General features: G+C 46.7%; 1 long non-coding RNA gene across 1 annotated transcript in view; it reads left to right on the top strand.

The window, feature by feature from the left end:
- The first annotated feature begins 3,466 nt into the window (after window positions 1-3,466).
- Window positions 3,467-25,855, top strand: part of LOC131411586 (uncharacterized) — a 33,457-nt gene continuing 11,068 nt past the window's right edge. The window contains exon 1 of the long non-coding RNA XR_009221597.1: window positions 3,467-3,558. This is a non-coding gene — a long non-coding RNA (uncharacterized LOC131411586). The remainder of the gene's footprint in view (window positions 3,559-25,855) is intronic.

The raw sequence follows: 25,855 nt of genomic DNA on the forward strand, positions 1-25,855 counted from the left end.
AGTAATCTTTGCTTTAGCCCCTGAAAATTCAGGAGCCTCTAGATCCAAATGCCAACACATTGAAGTTGTTGGTGAATCTTGATTAAGATTTTGATAGTTTTGGCTGTCTGCTCAAGCAAAGCATCCTTTGAAACCTAAGGTTTCTAAGCCGGTGGTTCTCAATGTGCAGCTGGTCAGCAGCATCACCTGGGAAATGGTCAGAGACGTATATTCTCGGGTCCCCCATCCTATTGGATCACAAACTCTGGGATGGGCTCAGCATTCTGTGTTGTAGAGGACCTCTACATGGTTCTAATGCACACTGGAGTTCGAGAACCACTGTCTTAGGAGAAGCCAGTCCTAGGTACAACATAGGGTTAGCAAGGATTCCTCTCTCACGAGGGCTTCTCCTGAGGCCCCATGGACAAAATAAGGATTCTTTTTTATGGCCATAGGAAGACGTATCAGCTCAACTCCAGGTAGCCTTCTTCAGGAATTTTTCCAATACGACCAGGAGCTCTGAAATTTGGATTCAAAAAAGAAAAAAATATAAAAAATTGGTTCAAAGTTCAAGAAATTTTCCTGCTTCAGATTGAGGGTGGAGAAGTAGCTGAAATAGAGAAATTTTTCCCAGAACACTGATCTATCATTTCTTGATGGAAACCACTGAGATCTTTCAGTGGAACTAAACAATGACCAGGAAGGTTATGGTTAGTCTGATGTGTTAGAGGAGAAAGAAGCACAAATATAAAGAAAAAAAAAAAACCAAACAGGAGAGAGGGAGAGTAAGGAAGGGAGATAGACACAGCGACCATCAGTCAGAGGTAGTGAGAGGAGGGGAAAGGAATAGAAGATGCAGAGGGAGAGAAGCAGCTGACACTCGGTAGGAAACATACCTGTTGACACTGTGCACGTGTGGCTTTCATAGAAAGATGTAAGGTTTCTAAAAAGCAAAGAAAATAAAAACAAATCCATCCAATTTAGTAATTTGTCCTAAATATTAATTGATCAGGTCTGATCACGCTGTCTTCCTTCTCCTTTATTTCATCCATGTCTCAAATTCTATGTCCTGCCCTTGTCTAAGGCTTCAGAAACACACCACAATTCAGACTGTCACAAGGTGAACCTTTTAAATCATTTCAACTTCTTCTTCCTTGCCCTTCTGCACAAAATAGATGCCCTACATGTTAGCTTACGCTTCGGTGCCTTTCAAAAAAACTTTATTCTTAAAAGTAGAGTTTTAGATTTACAGATAATTGAACAGATAGTACATAGAGCTCCATACACTCACCGCACTTCCTCTCCCCTCTCTCCCAAGCCCCATCTCCCCTGTTATTAATGCCTTTCATTAGTATGATACGTTTGTTATAATGAATGAACAATATTGAAACGTAATGAACTACAGTCCCTAGTTTAAGGGTCACTCTTTGTGTTGTACAGTTTCATGGGTTTTGACTCACATATAGTGACATGTAGCCACCATTATGTACAGAACAGTCTCACTACCCTAAAAATCCTCTGAGCATCATATCAGCTCTTAGTGGCTTTTTAAAATATTAACAGTTGTCAGAATAACGTAAATTTTTACAATGAAAAATGCTTCACAGGTGCTAAGTTTTGTTTGTCTCCCTCTTATGATCACTATTAGAAATAATGAAAAAAAATGAACTCCTATATAAATAGCAAAAATCATAGAATTTTAAAGATAAAAAAGATCTGGAAGACTAGGAAATCGCACATTCTTCAAGACCCTGCTCTCCAGTCTCTCAGCTTTGTGTGTCATTTATCTGCTGACTCCGCTGAGGAGAAAGAAAGAAATCAATAAAGAAAAACAAAGCAAAAAACAAATTTTGGTTCTAAGTAGTCCTCTTGAGCCCAAGTTAATCAAACATGGATTCTCTATTATTGCCTATTTGCATCAGGAACATAATTATTAGCTAGAGCCTAATTTGAGAACATTCATTACAAATGAAAGATGTCATATCTAAGAACAGAATGGAATTCACTGAGGCTTTATTCTCGGGATATTTGTAGGATTAAGTCAGGACATGCTGTGAGAGTGATAAATAAGTTCTATATATTTTTCTTCTCCAAGACCATGGATTTCAGCCACACTTTATACCCATGTACTTTGCAACAATGAAAAACAATTAAACATTGACCTTGAATATTTTGACCTCAGATTCATTAGTCTTTAAAATATAAATTGAGCAATTTAAATCTAGATGAGTGAAAGACTATAGAGACTTCTAGAATGTCACGTTAGGTTCTTTAGAAGTGAAGAATTGACTTTATAAAGCATTTCTATTCCTTCTCATACCTTGACAATAGTGCTATTGTGACTGTTTTAAAGAGGATAATGGCAGGCTTTACTTTAATTTGCACCTTTTTATTTTAAGCACACAATATTTCTCAGTCTCTTGAAAACTTTTATCATTAAGCTCAACCTTCATTTAAATCACCAGACCTATTTGATGAAGGTGACATGAATATTTACTTGCAAACTCCTCAGAAAATTACTAATTTAACCTTACTTCAGATGATCCATTGTAGAACTCAAAGTGGATTTCCCAGGCCCTTCAAAACAGCTCATAATTCTGTGTTTGTACATTTATTTGGGAAGATATTATCTAAGGGTAATTATTCTTCCCAAATGCTTTCTTCACCTCAAACAGCAATACTTCCAAAGTTTTAATGAAAATGTGGCCGATTTGGTGAAAACCAAGTGAGTTGTTTGTTTTAGCATGCCAATGAGATTAAGAAATAAGTATTTTAATTATTGTTATTGATTACAAATATCAGAAATTAAGAAAACAAACTTCTTTGTCCAAAGACATTTCTGCAAGTGCAATCATCTGAAAAACTGACAGCTAGCCTCCCGTTTTAACCATTAAACCATAAGAAATGTAATACCATGAGCAAACACTTGAGCTTTGTCATCTGCATGAGTCCCCAAAGCTGTTGCCCCATCAGGGCCATGGATCAGGGGAAGGAACCGGCAGAGATGAGACAGCTGTCCTCTCAGTGTCCTTCCTTCCTGGGTCAGAACTCGGTTCCAGCTGCTCGCTGTGTACTCTTCTGGGGAAGCAAAGAATTCTGGGGACATGACACATTCAGTGTTAAGGATGTCATCATTCTCTTTTAAACAAATGTTAGATCATGTGACGAGCTTCTCAGGACAGGAGGAGCCGCCTCAAGGGAAGGCAGATCTTCTCTAGGAGCTGACAATCATCCAGGGAGAGCAGAGTCAAGGGCTGCAGAGCGCCAGCCTGATCCCGCTCTCCTTCTGAGGGACACTTCGATCCCTACCCCCCTCCCAGCAACCCCCCAACAGTTCCCATTGTAGCCTCCGAGGCCCGCGCATGCGCAGGACCAGCACTCTGAGCGGCAGAGGGGTCGGCGAGCTGGAGAGTGCAGGGGCGCGTGCACTGGAGGCGGGGTCCCTGGTGTGGAGGTGGCTGCCTCAGACGTTTGTGTGGGGGGATTGGCGGTTTCTGGATCCTTCCTCCAGGATTTTCATTGCTGGGGAGCTCTCCTTTCTGCAGTGTGGAGGAGCGCTGGGCAGGAGGCGGCACCGAGGTAGGTGGTGGGCGGCGGACTCGGTGTGGAGATTGCCGCCCCAGATGGTGGGAGCGCGGTGTTGGGGGCGGTGGATGGAGTCGGGGGACGGGGTTGCTGGCGGGCTGCCTCAGGTGGGGGAGCCCAACGTCTGTCCCTCGGAGGAGCAGAGGAGCGCCGCCTGGCCAGCCAGTCCCTCTGCCTTGGCGGGGCCCCAGCCAGCGGAGGTGCAGGGGGCGGCAGGGAGTCGCCTGCCCTCTGTGCGCGCCCTTGAGTTCGCGCTCCCCCAGGACCCCGTCTAGGCCAGGTCGCGACATCCCCGGGTGAACACTTTCCTTCAGAAGACACCCGTGGTCAGCGCTCCTCTGTCTGACTCCGCGCAGGCTATTGGGCTCCTCACTGCGTTCTTTAAACAAATAAGCATTCCTACCTCTTTGGGACACTTTTATAGAAAAGCCTAATCCCATTAATGGTTTCTGATAATTGACTCTATATTTGCAAGGTGAACTTTGAAGCCTGTGAATGGTTGTAAACTGCATTTAATTAAAGGAATTTTAAACAGTCTTTGGTGAAAATTATGTAGCTTCCTAATAATAACTCACCTTCTGTTAACATAGACTGATGACTGATCAATTGATGATTCACATGATGTGTACGGAATTTTGGTTTCAGTGGAAAGGTTTTTCTTGGCAGTTGGTGCTAAAATTAAAATCGGATAAGGAGGAGGTTTTTAGAAGTAGTATGTAGTGTGTGTTTTGTCTCCATACTCATTTAGAATTGTAAGAATTTAGATTTGGAAAGCTCATAGAACAAGAATTTTCAAATTTTGATTTGACTGAGAGGGTGAAGGGTCAAAAGGCCAAATACGGTAGGATTTCATTTATATGATATTCTAGAAAAGATAAACCATAGGGAAAGACAACAAATCATTAGTTGTCATTAGTTTTAATATTTAGTTAATCATTTAGTTTAATAGTTTAATCATTAGTTTTAATATTTCTGATTTAAAAAAATACATTTTAATGATAGCATCCTAATTATGCTTTTGAATGATACCAGAATTTAACAACCTATGAAATTCTGCAGGAGGAACAAATGACATGTTGGTTATTGGTGTCTTTGAAGTGTAAGTATTGTTGGTAATGAATCTAAATAAGCTTTTTTGGATTGTGAACTACTGATTTTTTTACTAGATCCTGTTGGACATGGCGTATTACAAGTTTCAAAAGGCTCTTTAAATTATTGTAGCAGGCTGAAGCTATTAAATTATAATGTAAGATCTTTATAGATGAAACAGGCAAAAATACAAAAAGCCATTCATCTTTCTATCTTTGTTAAAATATCAACTAAATCTTACCATATACATGAATGACTTTTGGCTAGACAGACCTGAACTTGACAAGTTGGACTCATTAGTATGGTGAATTTGTTTTGGAATGTTAAAATGGAAGAGGACATATGTTTTTCCTGAGGCTGACTCAAATCAATATGGTGGGTTTCGCTGTTTATACGCTGTTTCTGAGTTACGATCTTGATTAAACAGCTCGTCATAGACGTACCAAGAAATTTAGGCCATTTTATGTACCAATATTTTAAGATGTCCAATTTCCCTGATAGTTTCTGATTTCAGGGTGTCTGGGAAAAACAGTTTCTCAACATAGGTACTTTGGAATACAATTTTTGATTGTTGACTTATTGAATCATAGAATTGTGGAGTTGGAAATAATTTCAGTGGTTGTAGAGCCTAACCTCTTCATTTTCCAGGAAATGGAAAGTGAGATATCTCAAGTTGTCATCCATAGTCTGACTGCTACTTAGTGGCAGAGTTGGAACTATATGCTCAGATGCTTGTCTCCAGATTCCTAGTACAGTGCTCTCTGTGCTAAGTACTATTAAGTAGAAAAACCAATGAGTTACCTTCCCAGATCATATATGTAGCCAGCAGGGTTGATTCTTTCCCATATGCATTTTTTCCTTTCTTTTTTAAATAACTACTAACCACAATTAATTCAGTCCCTTACCATGTTTAATGACTATCCTTGTGTGTGTCTCCTTGAGCACATGTGGACTCCCTAGAATGGACACCAGCCTGTGAGTGGATTGCTGGGCCAGAGGCTGATGTGCATCTGCAACTTGACGAGCTGCAGCCAAATCATCCTCTGAAGTTTTAAGAATTTCCATTCTCGCCAACAGTATCCAAGTCATCCTTTCCCTGGGAATTGTCGGATCGGCATTGTCAAATTTTTAAAGTTTTGCCAATCTGATGCGTGAGAAATGATGTATTTGTTTTGTCTTTGTACAAGTGTTTTGACAAATGCACAGAGCTGTGCAACTACCAAAATCAAGATACAGAATAGTTCTAGCACCCAGAACTCCCTTCAGCTGCTCTTTTGTAGTCAACTCCTCCCCCACCCTTAACCCCTGGTGGCTAATGATCTGTTGCCTTTCCCTGTGGTTTGTCTTTTCTAGAATATCATATAAATGTAATCCCACAGTATTTGGCCTTTTGAGTCTGGTTTCTTTCATTTAGCACAATACATTCATTTTAGTGTTCATCCATGTTGTTGCCTGTATCAGCAGTTCCTTCTGTTTTATTGCTGAATGCAGTATCTATTGTATGAATGTACCACAGTTGATCCATCCAGCAGTTGAAGGACATTTGAGTTATTTTCAGTTTTGTCTTTTTTGACTAGCAAAAATCTGATATAAATCTTTGCAAACAAGTTTTTGTGTGAACATAAGTCTTCTTCTCTTGGGTAAGCACCTAGAAGTGGAATTGCTGGGTCACATGGTATGTGTATGTTTAACTTTATTTGAAAAACTGTTTGTAGTAGCAAAGTCATGGCCCACAAAGATGTCCTAAACCCTGGAACCTGGGAATACATTAGTTTATTTGGCAAAGGTGAATTAAATTTGCAGATGGAATTAAGGTTGCTAATCAACTGATTTTAAAATAGGGAGATTATCCTGGATTATCCAAGTGGGCCCAGTGCATCACAAAGGCCCTTAAAAGGGAAAGAGAAGCAGTTGAGTAGAAAAAAAGATACAACTAGGGAAGCAGGGCCAGAGAGTTGCAGAGTTCTTGGTCTTGAGGGTGGCAGAGGGGGGCCATAGGCTAAGGAATTGGTGGTCTCTAGAAACTTGAAAAGGCTAGGAAATGGATTAACTTTTAGAGTCCTCCCAAAAAGAACCTAACTCTGCCAACACCTTGATTTTAGCCCAAGGAGACCCGTGTCAGACTGCTAACCTACAGAACTGTAAAACAATAAACTGAGTTGTTTTAAGCCATGATATTTGTGGTAATTTGTTACAGCAGCATAACAAACTCCACTTTAAAACTGTTTTCCAGGGGCCAGCCCCATGGCTTAACGGTTAAGTGCGCGTGCTCTGCTACTGGCAGCCGGGGTTCAGATCCCGGGCGTGACCGACACACCGCTTCTCTGGCCACGTCCCACATACAGCAACTAGAAGGATGTGCAACTCTGACATACAACTATCTACTGGGGCTTTGGGGGAAAAAAAAACGGAGGAGGATTGGCAATAGATGTTAGCTCAGAGCCTGTCTTCCTCACAAAAAATACATAAATAAATAAAACTGTTTTCCAAAGAGGCTGAACCACTCTGTGTTCCCACCAGCAATGTAGGAATGTTCCAGTTACTTTCCATCCTCATTATCACTTGGTATGGTCAACCTTTTTAGTTCTAGTCATTCTAATAGGTACATAGCAGTATCTCAATGTGGTTTTTATGTGCATTTTTCTCAGCATTAATGACGTTGAGCATCTTTTCATGTGCTTATTTGCCATCTGTGTATCGTCTTTGGTGAAGTGTCCAAATCTGTGCCCATTTTAAACTTGGATTTTCTTATTGCCGAGTTTTGAGAGTTCTTTATAGTCCTGTCTGATATGTGATTTGCAAAGGTCTTCTCCCAGTCTGTGGCTTGCCTTCTCCATCCTCTCACCAGTGTCTTTGGAAGGTCTGTGTAACGTAACTCGAGAGGCTCTACATGACCTCACTGGGAAAGAGTGAGGTTGGAGCACCTGAGTCCAATCAGACGTTGATCAGAGTTGGGGCCGTGTCTCACTTTTAGTAAACCCAGCCCTTCCGCTTTCCCCTGTTCCTGTTTGCTGTGCTCTCCTCCCCAGCACAGGGGTCTGGTTCTAAGTCTGGTAGATCTCTGTCTCCTCAGGTTTGGGAGCCCACAGAAAATCCAGCTATATCCTTCAGACATCTCAGCGCAGTCCTCCAACCTCCTACCTTACATCGTTTCACAATATGGCAAATTCCCTGAAGGTCAGACTAGCAGTATGTTTGACTTCGGCCACTTACACCACTTCTGGAGGTTTCACTTTGCTTTACGGAAGCTTTTGGCCTAGTTCCCCAGATTCCTGTGTGGCACCAAAACATAACACGGGTGCTTTGAGGAAGAGCAGTTGTGTGTCTGAAAGCCCTCAGGTTTCCTCTGCCACATCAGTCCTGCAGAATCACTACAAGTTTGGCTAGTTTCTCTTTTCCCTAGCCGAGACTCGGACTGAGCAAGCCAGATCCTCGGCAAGCACCCAGAATCAGAAAACGCCTGCAGGAGAAAGAAAGATAAAAATCCTTGCTCACATAAAAGACTTTTTCTTCTTTCTGGAATTTTTGTTGGTTGATTCTTAAGTTCTCTCATGCTCTAAAAATATATTTATAATTTATCTGCCTGTGTCCAGTTTTGCAGCAAGAGTGCTTTCCTGTCCTAGTCTCCTCTAAAACAGAAGTTCCCTTGTCATTAGTTTTTAACTGCATCAGTTATACATTGTGAATATTATTATTGTTTGGTAAAGTCATGCTTTCAATGATTTATTCAGATGTTTATCCGTTTTTATCCTCACAATCCATTTTTACCTCTTAGCAGTTCTTCTTCTATCACTTTCTTTCTTCTTAAAGTACATTCTTTTTTACTTTTTAAGTTTTTTCCTTGAGGAAGATTAGCCTGGGTAACATCTGTGCCCATCTTCCTCTATTTTGTATGTGGGTCACCACCATGGCATGGCTGATGAGTGGTGTAGATCTAATCCTGGGATCCAAACCACAAACTCAGGCCTTGGAAGCGGAGTGTGCTGAACTTAAACCACTACACCAGGTGGCTGGCCCCTTAAAGTACATTCTTCAGAAGTTCCTTAATGAGCATTTGTTGGTGGTAATACTCTTAGTAAGTGTTTGCATAAAAATATCTTTAATTCACCCCAGTTCTTGAGATATGGTTTGATTGGGTATACACTGAAAGTTATTTTCTCTCTGTACCTTGAAGATTTAATCCAACTCTCTCTTGCCTTCCATTGTTAAGAAATGTATCATAGGTCTAAATGTAAGTCTCTGTAAGTGTTCTGTTCCTCTGTGGGGCTTTGAATATCTTCTTTTGTATTTAGTGTTCTTTGGTTTCCGTGGATGGATCTGGCTCTAGATTTTTTTTTTTTTTTTTAATTGTGCTTGAGATGTATTCAGCTGCCTGAATCTAGAGTGGAAGTCTTTTATCAATTCTGGAAATTTCTGTTATTATGCTTGAATATTCCTTTAAATCATATATATATATGTTTATATTAATTAATTCAAATATATATACACATACTTATACACATTCAATACATATTCATTAAATATATATTTTGTATTATTTAATTTAATATATTATATTATTCAATGTAGTGATTTGTATTATTCAAAAAATATACATATATTATTTATATATATAGTTTCCTGTACTTGACCAAACTCAAGCCAGACTCCTTTGAGCCCTCTTCCTGACTAGGCCTCCATCTTGGCCTATAATAACTACAGTCTCTCAGCACAAATGATTTCACCCCTCCACACACATTATAAGACTTTAACACTGACATAGTTTCTAACAGCTCAAATCCACATCTCTAGGATTACCCCTGCCCCCTTAAAGTGTCTGCCTGAGAAAGCTCAAGGCAACCAAAAGATTTGACTGTTTGTTCTGGCCAACACTCCATCATTGGTCCCTGACATCCCTTTCTTAGAGCATTTACCCAAAAGTGCTTATAACTGTGAATCTTTGCTCTGTCCTTTTGAGTTGTATGTGTGTCTCCTATAACTCAGGAGTGCACTTCTTTTTTTTTTTTTTTTTAAATTTTATGTATGGGCCAGCCCCGTGGCATAGCGGTTAAGTGTGGGCGCTTCGCTGTTGGTGGCCTGGGTTCCGATCCCAGGCACGCACCGACGCACCGCTTCTCCGGCCATGCTGAGGCCGCGTCCCACATACAGCAACTAGAAGGATGTGCAACTATGACATACAACTATCTACTGGGGCTTTGGGGGGAAAAAAAGGAGGAGGATTGGCAATAGATGTTAGCTCAGAGCTGGTCTTCCTCAGCAAAAAGAGGAGGATTAGCATGGATGTTAGTTCAGGACTGATCTTCCTCACACACACACACACACACACACACACACACACAAAACCCAAAGATGCCCAGTCTAGGGGTCTGCCCCATGGCCTAGTGTTTAAGTTCAATGAGCTCCTCTTCAGTGGCCTGAGTTCGGTTCCTGGACACAGACCTATACCACTCATCAGCAGCCATGCTGTGGGCGTGACCCATATACAAACTAGAGGAAGACTGGCACGGATGTTAGCTCATGGTGCATCTTCCTCAGAAAAATATAAATAAATAAAGTGCCCAGTCTATGACTAGGACACTGAGTGTGTGAATAAGTTCATTTAGATTGATGATCCTTCTTCTACATGACACGTTATTGTCAATGATTCCTAAATTGGTGTGAGTCAAATTTCCCTTAAGGATCATAAAGATGTTAAGGCCCTTCTCCCTAGTTATGCACATATTGATACACATGAAAACATGTTGCGTCAAGTGCTTTATTGACACTTTAGTCTCACACTAGATCCTATTGGCCTTCAGTGAACCTCAGTGTTACAGTCAGTGTATTCCCCAAAGGGCAATAAAGGAAAGTCCCTGGACTGAAAAGGGGTCGGTATCCATCGTGCAGCTCCTGCCCTCTGCCCAGCCAGCTCCAGGGCAGGGTCAATTTACAAGATAGGCTTTTCTCCAGGCAGCTCTGTGTTTCTCCCAGCCTGTTCTCATTTAGGATGATCTCACCAGGAGGAATGAGTGGAAATTTGGAGGGAAGAGCTACAGAAGGCATCTCCCAGGGGAAATTCTTTGTGGTTACATGACCTAGAATGTGGACACCTGACTGCTCTAAGGTGTCCTGAAAATGGAACCCTTCTCGTGTCTGCAATATCCTTCCATGTCCTCTTTCCCCTCCATCTCTCTGTTCTTGGTGGAAAAATCCCCTTGGCAACGACAATAAAAAAATGAAGGTAAGGAATGGCCCAGTTCCAGTCTCAGAATTCTGTGAAATTTTACTGCCTATCCCCAGTCTCCCAGGACTGACACTCTTTTTATTCTTTTAAGATTAGATTACATTTTAATCTCCTTTAATCAGAGTTTTCTCTCATTCTTGTTATGTATATACATGTTCTAATACATAATATTTAAAACATTATTTTTGGCCCTACAATTTCCAGATTCACTCATAGTTGTTTTCTGATGGATGCATGCCTTTGTAATTATGTTTATAACTCCATTAACTATAGAAATTGACTAAATGATGAGTAGTAATGTACTAATACAGGAAAATGGCCCATTTTTATTCAACATAAAGTTTCATGTTTTCATCAAGACAAATACATGAATACTTAATTGTTCAGCAAAAACTCTTACTGTGTACAAGTGAGCAATTATAAATCTATTGGAGTTGGTTTACCTTGTCGATTATTCCTTGTTTCCGAATTGTGCATTCAGCATTTCCATGAACCCATTAGAATCCTGCATCTTTATCCTACCATTTTATTTTTTTGTTATAATCTTTATTTATTTATTTTTTCCCCCAAAGCCCCAGTATATAGTTGTATGTCATAGCTGCACATCCTTCTAGTTGCTGTATGTGGGACTTGGCCTCAGCATGGCTGGAGAAGCAGTGTGTCGATGTGCGCCTAGGATCCGAACCCGGGCCGCCAGCAGCGTAGCTTGCACACTTAACCACTCAGCCACGGGGCCAGCCCTATCCTACCATTTTAAATACTAGGTCATTGACAAAAGTCCACATGACTTGTTCAGTTGTGTGCTAATGGGTCCTCCGTAGGGTGTCTTCCCGGGTACGTTTTCCAATGTGAACTCCAGCTGATGGCCTTGTGACACTGATGTAAATACTGGTGTCTCCACAGATCATGGGGCCAATGATGTGTGGTCCTTTACATAGTCATATATAACCTAATACTTTTCATCCTATTAGTGTAAGGAATGCTATGGAAGGTAGATTGGTGACAATTAACAAAAGATGATTGATTATGAACATGCGGTTAGGGAGAAAAATTGAACCTCTTGGTATAAAGTTTTACTTTTTATGCAATTAATCAGCCACCCTAACAAACTCCGTTTATAGGCAGGTCTCTCTCTCTCTCTCTGTATATATATATATATATTAGATGAAGATTATATCATCTATTAGTTTGAATGTGCCTTTGTAAAATATGCCTTGTTTCTCTTGCCCTTTCGTACTGGGAGAAATATGGAATAGCTAGAAACTGACTGGATTACTCTGGTCTGAACTCAGATCACGTAGGGCTTGAATCGTTTAACAAATGAGTGATTAATGGCGGCTACACCACTGGGATCTCCTGATCAAACATCGCGGTCATACACCCTATTGTGGATATGGACTGTAGAATAGGACTGTGCTGTTTTCCCGAGGGTAACTTGTTCTGTTGATCAATATTTTGGATCAATAAGTGATAAAATATTTTGACTAGCTGGTCTAGATTTTAATCACTCAGAAGTTATTTTATTCTCTGAGGTCACCCCAACCAAAATTGTTAGTCCATTTAAGTTTTGTTATCCCTTGATTTGGCTTACCTTTGTTTTTTTTTAATTAATTGAAGCTCCATAGGGTCTTCTCCTCTTTGTCATTCCCGCCTCTTCAGGGAAAGGTCAATTTCACTGATTAAAAGTAAGAGAGAGTAAAACCCTCGAGTGGCCGTTCATACAATTCCTCATTTAGACAACAAATGATGATGCTGCCTTTGCAGGGTCCAGTCACTGTGGCCTTTACACCGTGTCACTGGGCAAGCAGTGCCTGTAACACCAGAAATGCCAGAGGAGATGCTTTTGGTAAACAGGTGGGGGCTGTGTTTGCTGAGTTTCTTTTACTTTTTTAAATCTTTCCTTGAATGCCTACTTGTGTTGGGTTAACAGTTAATGTAATAAATAATTGTTGGGTTGAATTTATTTTATTGTTAACTTTCGGTGATGATCTGTTCTAAGATTATGCAAGGAGAAATAATTCTTGTTCCTCATAGTAAGAGTAGTACTTTTATGAATTAATAGATTAATGCAGTATTAGATTAGGAGTTAGTTTCTGTGATTGAAATTAAGATAAGTATATTGTTGAACCTGAAGTCTTTCTTAATTGGTGCCTGAATTTAGGCCAACTAGGGTATTGTTTGTACTCCCTCTCTAAGGAAGGTTGTATCCTGTATCTAAAAGGCTGTACCTCTTTAGGGCTGGGTCTGGGGAAGGCAGGAGGCTGGACAAGTGTGGAGCTGGCTCTGGCCCAGAGGGATGAGCAAGAGACACAGGGCACCTGCTGCCACACACAGCCGCAGCAGACATCACTCATCAGTCACGACATGCTGGGCTGCAGAGCCCAGAGAGCCCCCCAGTCCTCAACAAGGTGCACACGGAAGCCACTCCTGGGCAGAGCAGGGGGCTGTGATGAACCCATTTGCCATCCCAGCTCCCCTAAGACGTACTCCAGGCCTCCTCTCCCCACTTACTCCACCAGCTCCTCACTGTCCTCGGGACTCAGGCCTTCAAGGCCCGCCAGCAGGCTGCTCCAGCACTTCTCCCTCCTTACCACCGCCTCCCCTCTCTGCTCCCACTCTAGTTCCAGGGCAAGTTACCTGTGGCTCCTGAGTGCTGCTCCTTGGCCTGGAAGGGCCCTTCCTTCACCCCATCCACCCTGTGCACTCCTACTTACCCTTCAAGACTCGACTCCAGTGATGCCTCCTCAGGAAGCCCTCCCTGACGCTCCATCTCCCCAGGCCTGCTCTGGGCCACCACTCTGCCTTCTGTCCACGTCCGTCACTGCCTGGAACCCTGCTGGGCCCCGTTCTCTGGTCTTCACGTGTACCCCAGCCCCTCAGGTTGGAAGGAAACTCTTAGGCTCAGGGCAATGGAGCAGATTCCTGGACTGTGGTGACACTGTCCACCCCAGGAGAGGTCATTCTTTGGGCCTTTTCCAGCTTGGGCCCATTGCAGCTCAGCTGGAGCCAAGACACAGGGAGGCTGGCTCTGGGCTCAGTAGATCACAAAGTCAGCCTAGGAAAAAGGCACAGGTGGCCACACAGAGGGGCTCGGGACAAAACTCCAAGTCGACGATACCCTTGCTAAGGGCAGCAGGGGCCAAAGGCAGCTGCACAGGCCACAGGAAGTGCTGGCGAGCTTTTCATCTGCTCAGAGAGTCCCAGGGCTGGATAGAAGGAACTCAGGAGGCCCATCTGAGGTGGAGGTCACCTCGGGGGCATGCAAGCAGAAGTTGAGGGTCCCACAGCAAGTGGAATCTGAAGAGGTGACCCTGAAACTCCTTGCGGCTCTAACGTCTCCGAGTTGGAAGTCAGTCCCCTCAGTCACAGCCTCTAGCTGCCCCCTCACAGGGCTGTGCCTCTCAATCACAGCTCCCAAGGCGAGAGGAGGCTGAGGGTGAAGGCAACCTCCTATCTGTGAGAACCGCTGTGATCACGGCCTCCCACGAGGGGCTAAGGATGATGAGCAAGGGACAGAGGGACTGACCCACACGACTTCCCCTCGGATGCTGAACATGCTTGTGATTCACAGGGCCAATCAGTATCTGTCCTTCTCCTCCACTCCTCTCTCCCCAAAAGGACATGTCAGTGTTTACTATGACATCCACAGACACATCAAGGGCATCTGGGAAGAATCATGTGTACATCTGGAGATTCAGGAAATGTGAAAACCAGTAATATTTGCATCCATGTGTGCAGATACCGACATCTACATACAGCTGTCACATTCCTCCAGCAGCCCTGGAATACTCCGCAATCATGCTGGCAGGTTTTGGCACATAGTAGCCAAACCAGCTGGTGGTGTCCCTATGTGCCACCACTGTTGGGGTCTACCTTGAGATTCGGGGGAGGCAGGGTGCCAGTCTCCATCTCACAAAAGTCTGGCTGGTGTCCAGGAGGGTCTCACAGCCTTCGACCATCATGCCCTCCATGGCTATGTTTTCCTGGATGCTCTCTGTCTCATTTACTTCATTGTACGTTATCCTGTCGGGACAGAAAATGTCAGAGACAGGCTGCCCCCGTCTCTCAGGGAGAAGGGAATGCCGGGCCTCTGGCCAGACCTAGGAAGAAGGCCTGGCACCCAGGATTCTCAGGTGGAGCCTGTGGTCACAAAGGGGGAGAGAGCATGCATATTGAATGCCCGCTCTGCCAGGCACTCTATGGGCATGGTCTCACATCATCCTTCTGATAGCCCAAGGAGACAGGTGTTGGAAATGGAAATGGAGATTAATAGCTAGAAAGCAGGTCTGATTTAAAAGTCTGAACCACGTGGAACAGAGATGGCAAAACTGGGAGGACAGGAGTATAGGAAACCTTTCTTCATTACTCTGATCTCCACACCACTGCTGGCCTTATCTCCATCCATAGAACTCCACCCACCCATCCTGCCTCAGGGCCTTTGCACTTACTGTCTCCACCCCTCCCCCAATGCACGTTATACAGTTGCTTTCTTAATGTTCAGGCCCTGGAATGGCTTAGTTTTGGAGCACCTGGCAATCCAGCTGGCTCACGGAAAGTCTGACTCCAGTAGGCTCCAGCATGTCTGGGGGGAGCAAGACACAACTTGCCCCTTAATCTGAGAATAAGAACAACTCTCCTATTTGTCCTGTTATGACTGCTGCAACACCCCTCCTCCAGGAGGTGGCGCCATTTAACTGCTTTTTAAAAATAGCATTGGTGGTGGGGCCGGCCCCGTGGCTTAGCGGTTAAGTGTGCACGCTCCGCTACTGGCGGCCCGGGTTCGGATCCCTGGCGCGCACCGACACGCTGCTTCTCCGGCCATGCTGAGGCCACGTCCCACATACAGCAACTAGAAGGATGTGCATCTATGACATACAACTCTCTACTGGGGCTTTGGGGGGAAAAAGGAGGAGGATTGGCAATAGATGTTAGCTCAGAGCAGGTCTTACTCAGCAAAAAAAAAAAAAAAGGATTAGCGTGGAGTTAGCTCAGGGCTGATCTTCCTCACACACAAAAAAAATAGCATTGGTGGGAAAAGAGGTCTGTGAGTTGCCAATTTTGCTAAGAGCCTTGGTGGGTTTTCAGGAGTCTTAGGAAGATAGTAATTTTGTGGGGAGGAGCATCTGGAGAAAGTACCCCATTTACTCCAAGAAAAGCACAAACCTCTTATTTGTCTGCTGATGCCTCAAATTCTACAACCATGACCAGATCACCAGGAGGGCTGCTTAATATGCATGGCTTCCAAAGTTCTCTAGTAGACACTGTCCAGTTTAACCCTCCCAGCAATGAGAGATGACACTGGTCGAGCTGGATCGGTGATTAATGACCTCAGCGTGATGAGCAAATTACTGGGCCCCTCTGACCCTCAGTTTGCTCAGTCGCAGTGAGGATGGAAGAGAACGCATTTCACGTGCTGACCTCTGGCCCAGCACACAGCAGGCGCTTGAGTAAAGGGCCGTGATCACTGTTGCTAGTATCACTGGTTGCAAAGGTGTTATTATTCAACTATTATTACCCGTTGTTTTTTTGGTTATCAGACTGGGGCATGGAAACGGGGTCTCTTTCTTAGGAGCCTCAGTCCCTCCCTCCCAGCAATGCTCTTCTCAGCAGTCCAGGCCCTAGCCGTCTTCTGGAAGGGACGGGGCACAGGGAGGCACCTTTCAAGGATATGCTAGTTCCCTGGATAGGGATTCATTTTTGGAAGTTAGCAAAGGTAAGCAGAACCATTTCTTTTGACGAGGGTGGGGATTTTGCTGAGGAGGGCTGTATTTGCTACAAACAAGGGGGCGATCCCAGAGTGGCAACACTAGTTTCACTGTTAGACAAGTGCTAGCTGCAGCTGCTCAGGACTCCTGCCAGCCCCAGCTGGGGTTTGTGCTGAGAACCACACCATCCACGCAGCTGGGGAGGAGTTCCCAGGGCCACAGTCTGCCGGGGGAGCTGGAATTGACAACCTGGGTTACAGTGAGCCCAAGAGATGAGGTTCAGGAGAAAAAGCGGGACAAAGGCCAGAGGTAGGAGAGAGTCAGCCCCAGGGGAGGAGTGTTTCTGAGCACAGCCAGGGAGAGTTTGTTATCTGATGGCTTCCTGCAGGGCTGGGAGCTTTCCTCAGTCCCCCAAGGGAGGGAGAGAGGAGGATGAAAGGGCTGCTGTCAGGGCTATAGGAAAACACTCTTCTGTGCCACTAGGGCTGTGTTCAGGCCAGATGCAGGCGATCAGGTGATCAGATGTGTAGGCTTCGGGAAAGGGGATCAGGATCTTAGGATAAATGCCTTGGCACCCATGTGCCTTCCTTGCTATGGCCCGCACTGGTACAGGGCATGCCACAGGGATGAGGAGCCTCGTTGGAGCCCCAAGTCTTCTCCTTGGGGAAGGGAGCAGGATTTGGCTCCTTGGGGCACGAGAGGACTGGGGTGCCCACCCCACAATGGTTTCTGTTAGTCTACAAACACACTCTGATTACATCTGCTCCCTGAATGAATCTCCACTCTGCGGCCTGTGCCCTGCCCTAGTCCAGCCTGGTCCTCCCTCTCCCCAGCTGGGAGACGTGGCCCTACTGGCTGCCTTTTGCTGGACTCGGGAAGCCATTTAGGGCACTGAGTGGTTGGCAGGGCTGGGGACTGGACCCCACATGCTGCAGACCGACCCTCCTTTGCAGATTCTGGCAGCCCTTCCTCGAACCCCATCTGTGTCAGGGACAGCACACCACCCACACCATCCCACCAACTCCCCCCTAGGCTTGAGCTGTGAACTCCTCAGATTGCTCAGGGGACCCTGCTTCCAGGTGGAACAGGCTGGGGGTGCCCCAACACCCACCTCTTCGGATCATAACCTGAACATGAGATTTTAGCATCTGGGGCTCAGGAAACTCCCACTGGGGAGCATCCTTAGCCCTGGCCTGTCCACTGGTGGGGGCACCCGGGAGCCGGGCTCACCCAGACAGCTCCCCCAGTTTAGCCCTGGCGTCCTCCAGTCTGTTCGCTCTATGTGCTAGTGAAAAGTGGGCCAGGAGTTTGTGCAGTGTCAGAATGTGCCTGGGAATCTGCGGCAGGGAGAGGCAGGGAGACAGGGACAGAGGCAAGGATGGGGAAGGTCAGAGGGACAGGGAGACAGAGGCAAGGAGAGAGACAGTGATGAAGTAAGTCTGAGAGAAAACAGCAATGTAGAGAGGGAGAGAGAGTGACCAAGTGGACGGAGAATGGTTCTCTCAGCTCCCAACTCTCCCATGAGCAGGGCTGAGGACAGACACCAACAACACTTCTGATCTCAGACTCTAATGTGGAGGCTCTTCCAGGGTCTTGTCTGGGGCAAGAGCCCAGATCTTAAGGCTCTAAGCCAGCAGGAGAAAGGGCCTGGTGGTGGGCTCAGGACCAGGAGCTCCCCCCTCACCTTCCCACACTGCCTGCTCTGTGGAACTGGACAGGCCTGTCATCCGCTGGGTCGGGGGCTGGCTCTAACCCCATTCTCCAGGCAGCCCAGAGCTGGGGCCTGTTAGGGCCTGGGATCTCCCGGCCATGGCTGCATGGTGCCCGGAGCTGTGGCTTGCTCCCAGCTGGGGCCCTCACTGCCATGGACCCCCAGAAGGCTCCCAAGGTATGTGCCCTCAAGGACAGGGCTAGGTGCCAGCTGGAACATGGGGTCAGTGAGGAAGGTCTCCAGAACTCTCTCCTTGCAGTCAGTTTGGCCTCATAGTGCTTCAGTAGCTTGTCAAAGTCACTGTTCTGCTTGCAGTTGGCCAGGATCTGCAGGCTGTACTGGTGACTGGAGACCAACTCATGATAGAAATTGACCATGGGCAGCAGGATGTCTAATGGGTCTGCACGAGGAGTGGCTCCACAAGCCCTTGGTCACCCAGCCCCACCCACAGAGGTCAAGACCAAGTTCAGAGCTCCCACCCAGAGACACCCTTGCCTTTGGGGATGACTCTGGCACCACTGCCCTATCCAGGGCCAGATAGGTGGCCCCAGGCATCAGGACAACATCAGAGTCACAGATCTTTATAGAGATGGGGCCCCGACTGGTCTGACACCTGTGTATTGGAAGGTCAGAGAGGGCTGTTGCGGGTGCTGTGGTGTGCCTCGCCACCTGAAGGGTCTGAAAGCCACCCAGCTCCGGAGTTTTGGGGGTTCAGCTGAGGCCTCTGTGGTCACTGAATTGCAGCTCCACATCCCCCTCAGCTCTGGCTCCCCCAAGAGATCTCCCACCCAGAATGCCTCGCCAGTGACAGAAGTGACCCATCCAAGGTCATAAGGTGAGTCAGTAGCTGGCCTGGAACCAGGTCTCCTGAGTCCCCCATTCCAGTGCTTCCCCCACATGACATGCCCTCCCGAGTCTCGTCCCCTCAGCTGTCTGTCCATTTATCCACTTGTCCCTGTCCTTCCATGCCTCCCCAGGTTCAGCAACTTGGGTCTGCTGCTGGCCCGCTCTGTCCCAACCACTTGGAAACACAATACCCTGCCTTCCAGCCCCCGAAAGCCCAGCCAATCTCCCCAAACCTGCCCTTCAGTACTTGATTGGCAGGGATGGGTCCACTGAAACCTCTGCTTATAAACTGCATTGAAAAAGAAAAATGTGCCTCCTTTGCGATAAACTCTAAGTGGGAGCTTACACAGGGCATTCCACTACCCATGGGATGGCACCTTCAACCACAACTATAGGAAGTGCAGACCTCGTCTTTCTAGGGCCGCTTCCCATTGTGACCTTGGGGAAAAGCGGGGCTCTCTGACTTAGGGAAGTGAACAGCAAAATGTCACACTCAGTGTGGGAGAGGCGCGATGCAGGGGTCCTGCTGTGCAGCCCTCGGGGCCGTCAGGGCGGTGCAGCCAGCTCAGAGAGCAGTGACGCAGGGTGGAAGGAGTGGGAGCCTTGACCGTGCTTCTACCTTTTGTTTCAGTCATTCTACTTTTGGAAATCTGTCCCAAGGAGACGCTTTCTCATATGAACATTTCAGATGCAGAGATGAGTGTTTCTAGTAACAAAAATTTGCAACAACTTTAAGAGCCAATGATGGGAGATGGCTGCATGGATGATGGCATGCTCACAGGTACTGGAGCATCATACAGCCATCAAAAAGCATACTTTCAGGATAAGAAAACACTTGTGCTATAATGTTAAGTAAAAAAACAAACACATCAAGATTCAAATTCAGCATTCATATATGTGACGTTATGTAAATAAAGCGGGGGGAAAAAACCTAAGGTCTGTGCATAGAAAAAAATTTGAAGAAAACACAACAAAGTGTTTACAGTGGTTATCTTTGGAAAGGAGAACTATGGTTGATATAGCTTTTAACATTTTCTGCTTCTCTAGGTTGTCAGATTTTCTCAAATGGGTTCATATATATAATTTTTAAAAGGGAAAAGTAGATAAGGAACTAAAAATATATTGCTTCCTCCTAGAAAAACAGCTTTTGCTGACTTGTCTTTCCTCTTCTGCTCCCTCTGAGGGATTCTGTGTGTTTTTAAGGGGCCGCTGTTACACCCTGAGAGGATGGAAGTGCCGCCAGCCTGGAGGAGTGGGCCCTGGAGAGGGACTTCTCAGATGGATTTGGGTGCAGGTGGGTCTGGAGACCTCTGCCAGGGCTGCCTGCTCACCCAGGCCCCAGTGGGCCAGCTGGAGATGCAGGCTTTCAGGCCTTGGTAAAGATCTGGTGCAAACACCAGATGGCCTCACTGACAGAGGAGCCACAGGGTAAGCTCCGGCGACGGAGTTCCTGCCCCTCCAAGGCCTCGCCCAAGTCCAGCAGAGCTGAGGGCACTAGGAAGAGGGCAGGGGCTGCCACCACCGGTGGGACTCTAGCAGCCTTTCTCAAGTGACACCTTATGTGAAAACCCCATCAGCGGGATGGACTATGTAACTTGTGGCCCAGTGCAGAGAAAATATGCAGGACTCCTTAAAAAATGACAAAATTTCAAGATGGTGACAACAGAGCACTAAATCAAACATAGATTTTTCTAAACATGGATCACACGCCCTAGAAGATGGCAGAGGATGGGAGCTGCTCTTGTTGCCAGCCCTCCTGCTGCAGTGACCCCAAGGGATCTTAGAGGAACTCAGGGCTCTGGAGCAATCAGAGGAAATGCCACTGATGATGTGAAAAGAGCTAGGGCTTGAGACCCACGCAGAGCAGGCTCAAATCCACCTTATCCTGCTTCTGAGCTGTGTGACCTCCAGCAAGATGCCTAACATCTCTGAACCTCAGGCCTTCCCTGTAAAATATGAAGGTGAAATGACTTCACCCCTGTAAGTAATGAGACAATTTGAGGGCCTGGTACAGAGAAGTTGCTCAGTAAATGCTAGCTCTCCACCACCCCCTTTTGGGGGGACAACTTAGAAAAGCAAAAACACCCAGATTCTCCCATGCACGTGCCCTGTCACCACCTAAAGAGCCCTGGGGATCATGCCTTCTCACTGGCAGCTTAGCACCAGGCTGGGTAATGGGCCTCTGAGCGCCCCTGGCAGCCACATTTGCCGTGGCTCCCCTCCCAGCATCCTCTTCCCCGCCCATGGTCCCCAGCCAGCCAGCTCCAGAACACAGCCCGAGTCTCCTCTCCCAGGATGAGCTGTAAGGATGCCAGAGAGACTTCTGCTACTTCCTGAAGCCCCCTCCTCTCCCAACTGTTCCTCCTCTGTCCTTGTTCATCACCCTCAGCTCCTACCACCCTGGAGACTTGGGAACCACCCCAATGTGTCTGGGGTTTGAGCTGAACGACAGAGGGGAAGCCAAAGGGACTCTGTCATGCACCCCATTTGTGGACAGGAAAACAGGCCCAGAGAGAAAGAGTTAACCCCCCTGAGAGTCAGGGCAGCCCCAGCCTAGGAGCCTGTGCTCGCATCCCTGCAGTGGTATCTGTCTTTCTCTGCCACATCAGATGCCCCTCCCTAGTCCCATTCTCCACGTGTGCTCTCTGCTCCCTCTCTTTGTGATGACCAAGCACTTTGACTGTTGGAGGCGCCTGGTGCTTTCCTCTTCTGTGAGCTATCACAGGGGGCTGTCTCCTCTCCTAGCAGTTTGTGCCCTGAGGGCAAACCCCCACCCTGGGGTCTCACTCTCTCAGTACAACAAGAGCAGGGGCAGAACGTGCTGAGTGGACACAGAGACACCCTTGAGCTGTGTGGCACACGTCCAAAGATAGTAGCTCAGGAAATCACAAACATGCCACAGAACCAGCTCCCCTCCCTTTCCAGGGCACGTGGCTTTGTCCCCTCAAGGCCACTTGCTGAACCACAGGATGAATGGGCTCTGACAATTGAACGAATGGAGCACTTTGAAAGCAAAATGGGACAGTTACCCACTCTCCACTTCCGGGTTGCTAAAAGTACCAAGCCTGTGCTTGAAGAGCAGCTGAAAATATCTAATGGAGAAATATTCAGTGCCAATGTAGGCTTTTCTATTTTTTCCATTCTCTGAGAACCTTGGCACATGAAATAATGGCTGTTCTTGGATCTGAACTCTAAAGAGCTAAGGGACTCACACACATGCTCATGGAGAGCTCAGAGACATGTGGATGCCCAGTCAGCACCCTCACTGCCCTGATGTCATCACCCCCATGCCAGTCTGCTCTCTTTGCCAGTTCTGGGATTTGTACGTGGTATCCTTTTCTCTTTAGGATTGTGGGGTATGTGTGTGGGAGTGTGTGTGTGGGTAAATGTAGTCTGTATGTAAAACTGATGGTGCTCTTCTCAGAGTCATCTACAGGACATCTACTCCCCAGGGACCAGAGCAAAAACCAGATGTAGTCAGGTGAGACGCTCTGCTCCCTGCACAGGCAACACTGGCAGTCTGGGAGTCTGATTTAAGGATTGGGCTGGGTGGGCAAAGCTCTGGAGAGCTGTGAGCCTGGGGACCCTGCAGAAGCCTTGGGCTACGGCCCACCCCTGCTAGGAGCCAATGTCAGGATGGTAGCAGGAACCTCTGAGCTCACAGAGCCAGCCTTTCCCTTATCCTGTTGGTCCCTTCTGAGGATGCATTTGCTTTGGATCCAGGTTGGCTTGGCTGACATCCAAGACCTGCTCAGTTGACCCTTGTCAACGATGACAATGGACAGTTGGGAATTTGGCTTATTATCCCAACTCGCCGGCTAGAGTCTAGCTCTGGCTAACCAACCTGGCTCAATGTCTGGCGTCTCAGCTGAGCCCTGCCCACTTGCCACCCCACAGTCTGGCCTTCTTTGCCCATCAGAGGTAAACCCTCATTTGCCACATCCCTTGGCTGCACTGCTCATTGGCTCCTGCCCCACCACAGTGCCCTCTCTGGAGACAGTGTCTTTAATCCAGAATGCATTTAGTCAGTGCAGTCATTGATGGAGGAATTAGTCTATGTTTTCTCTCTTTTGTTAGCAGTCAAGGTTTTGCTAAAGATCTCTGTACTTCTTGTTTTTCAAACAGCTGCCACACAACTCAGTTCTCTCTCCTTCCTTCTCCATTCCCTCTGGCCTCTTCCAAGCCTAAGAGATGCCCATCTCTGTCTCCCTTTGTGCCAATGCTGTCAGCATGTCCTGATGGAGTTCGTGTGGTGGCACCATGCTGGGCATGAGTGAGACAGCCAGAGGGGGATAAGTCAGATCCCTTCACTGGAGGAGCTTCCAGCCTAAGAAAAAGATCAGAAACCCACAGAGGTAACTTATACTCCAACAAGGTGAGGCCAGAACAGAGGTGGGCCTCTACTGCAGTGGGAGGGTCTCACCATGGAATCCACCAGCGCTACCCAGAGGTTTTGAAGGACAAAACAGGAGCCCAATTGGGCTGGCCCCGTGGTGTGGCAGTTAAGTGCATGAGCTCCGCTGCTGGCGGCCCAGGATCCAAACTGATGCATCGCTTGTCAGGCCATGCTGTGGTTGTGTCCCATATAAAAGTGGAGTAAAATGGGCACAGATATTAGCCCAGGGCCAGTCTTCCTCAGCAAAAAGTGGAGGAGTGGCATGGATGTTAGGTCAGGGCTGATCTTCCTCACAAAAAATAAAAAAAAGGAACTCAACATGTGTGCTAGAGTATAGAAGGAATTGGAGCAGAGGGGATGATGTGAACAAAGATGCAGAGTACAACAGGGTGTTGAGTTCAGGGCAGCAGGGGTGGGGATGGCAGGAGGAACATGGGAAACAGGAATCAAGGCATAGAGTGGGCCCTGCAGAGGGGCTGCCTGGGGAGGGGTCAAGGTGGCCCTCTCCATGTCAAAGTTGGTTTGTAAGCCTGATCCCAAGGCTACAGTTTTACCTTAAACCCTGAACTAAAGATCTCTGCAGTTTCTTGCAGAGTCAGCCTTCCAGGATTCTGAGTGCTCCCAAGCCAGGAAAATACCACGACCATCTCTAAACTCCTACCCTGCCCCGTAGGGCTGCCTGAGCCGTTTCAACTTACTTCCAATCATAAATGGGAGAAAAATAGCTATTAAAACAATGAAATGGTGTCAAACTGAGGATTCTAGAGGAGGGGAGGATTCTTCGCAGAAGAGGATGCTCCCTTTGTTTTAGATGGTCCTTGGAGCTTTTTGCTTACAAAAGATGAGGCACAAGAGGACTCTTTAGATCGGAAAGAAGAGACTGAGCAGACTGGATAGTTTTGCTTAATAACTTTGCTTTTGTTTGGGTGTGATCTCCCGTTACCTCTAGGGAGAGTTGGCTGCTGGTGGAGGCTCTGGGTGTAGAGGGTATAGAGGGAGTAGAGACAAGGCAGTGTCCTCGATGTCTGACCTGTGCACAGCCTGCTAAGAAGGGCCTAATGCCTGGTTTAAGGCTCTACTGTTGTTGCCTTGAAATTCTTAAGAGCCCTGCATTTTCAATTTGCACTGGGCCCAGCAAAGTGTTTAGCTGATCCTGAAAAAAGGTGTAGACAAGTGTATATTGGTAAAGGATTAATTACCAGCTCTCTGAAAGAAAAACTCTGACTGGTAGCACTGGCCAGTTTCCATGCTGTAAACATTCTTACCTTGGCCCATTTTAAGCTACCAAAGAGTGAATAACAAGCTTGCAAGATTCTTGAAAATTTCACAACCGACTTGCAAGTTGGTGTGAGCCAGCTCCAGCACATCATTGGATGTAAGGCGAGGGTCTTGGCAGATAAAGGGATTATGAACACCCCCCAGCACCACCAAAATGGCAGTTGGGAGAGTGTGGAGAGAGGCCAGCGTGAGGAGAGGAGGTCAGCAAGAAATCCCTGTAGCAGGAAAGGCTGAGTGACTGGAGGGCAAGGATGTCTTCTATTCAGCTTTCAGCTGTTTTCTGTTTCAGTACTGGAAACCCCATCGAGTGTATCTAACCCTTTCAGAAAGTCTGGTCCATACTTGGCCCATGTTGGGGGCTTGGGGAGTGAAGGAGGAGCCAGCTGGGTGTCATTAGAGCTTTCCTGGATACTCTGGTTCTCCTCCTGGGTCAGGGCAGGACTGTACTGCCCAGGACCCTGAAGTCGGGTGTGGTCATGTGACTCGCTTTGTCCAATAAAACGTGAGCAGAGTTGTCAGGCATCATTTGCCACATTCCTTCCCCTGCCCTGGGACTGGTGAATTTCCTGATGGTGGGAGCCCCGTCAGCCTGTGTCCCTGACTCTGAGTGAGAATGTGGTGGAGCAGAACACACAATGGACACACAATGTGAGAGAGAAAGCAATCTTTGTTGTTTTAAGCCTCTGAGAATTGGGGGCTGTTTGTAATTGCAGCAGAATCTAGCTCCACCTGACGGACACATGGAGCGACCACAAGGGGGTAAGGAGCAGTCAAGACTGAGTGGAGACAGGCACTGTGAGAAGTGATACAAGAGGTCAGGAAAGCAGAATTGGAAGCCAGATGTGGCCAGGAAAATGGAAGACCCTGAAAATCCTCAGGAATACGTGGGATGGGTCTTGAGGAAGTTTTCTGGCTATCAAGTGGACCCTGAGAGCTTGAGGCCAGCCAAGTGACACAGTGGTTCCTGAATATGCACCTTTTATCTGGCCCGTCTCCCCAGCAAGGAAGGAATAACGTGTGTGGCAGTCACAGGCCAAGGATCT

This window comes from Diceros bicornis, chromosome 11 (genome assembly GCF_020826845.1).
Source record: "Diceros bicornis minor isolate mBicDic1 chromosome 11, mDicBic1.mat.cur, whole genome shotgun sequence".
Taxonomy (NCBI): Eukaryota; Metazoa; Chordata; class Mammalia; order Perissodactyla; family Rhinocerotidae; genus Diceros; species Diceros bicornis.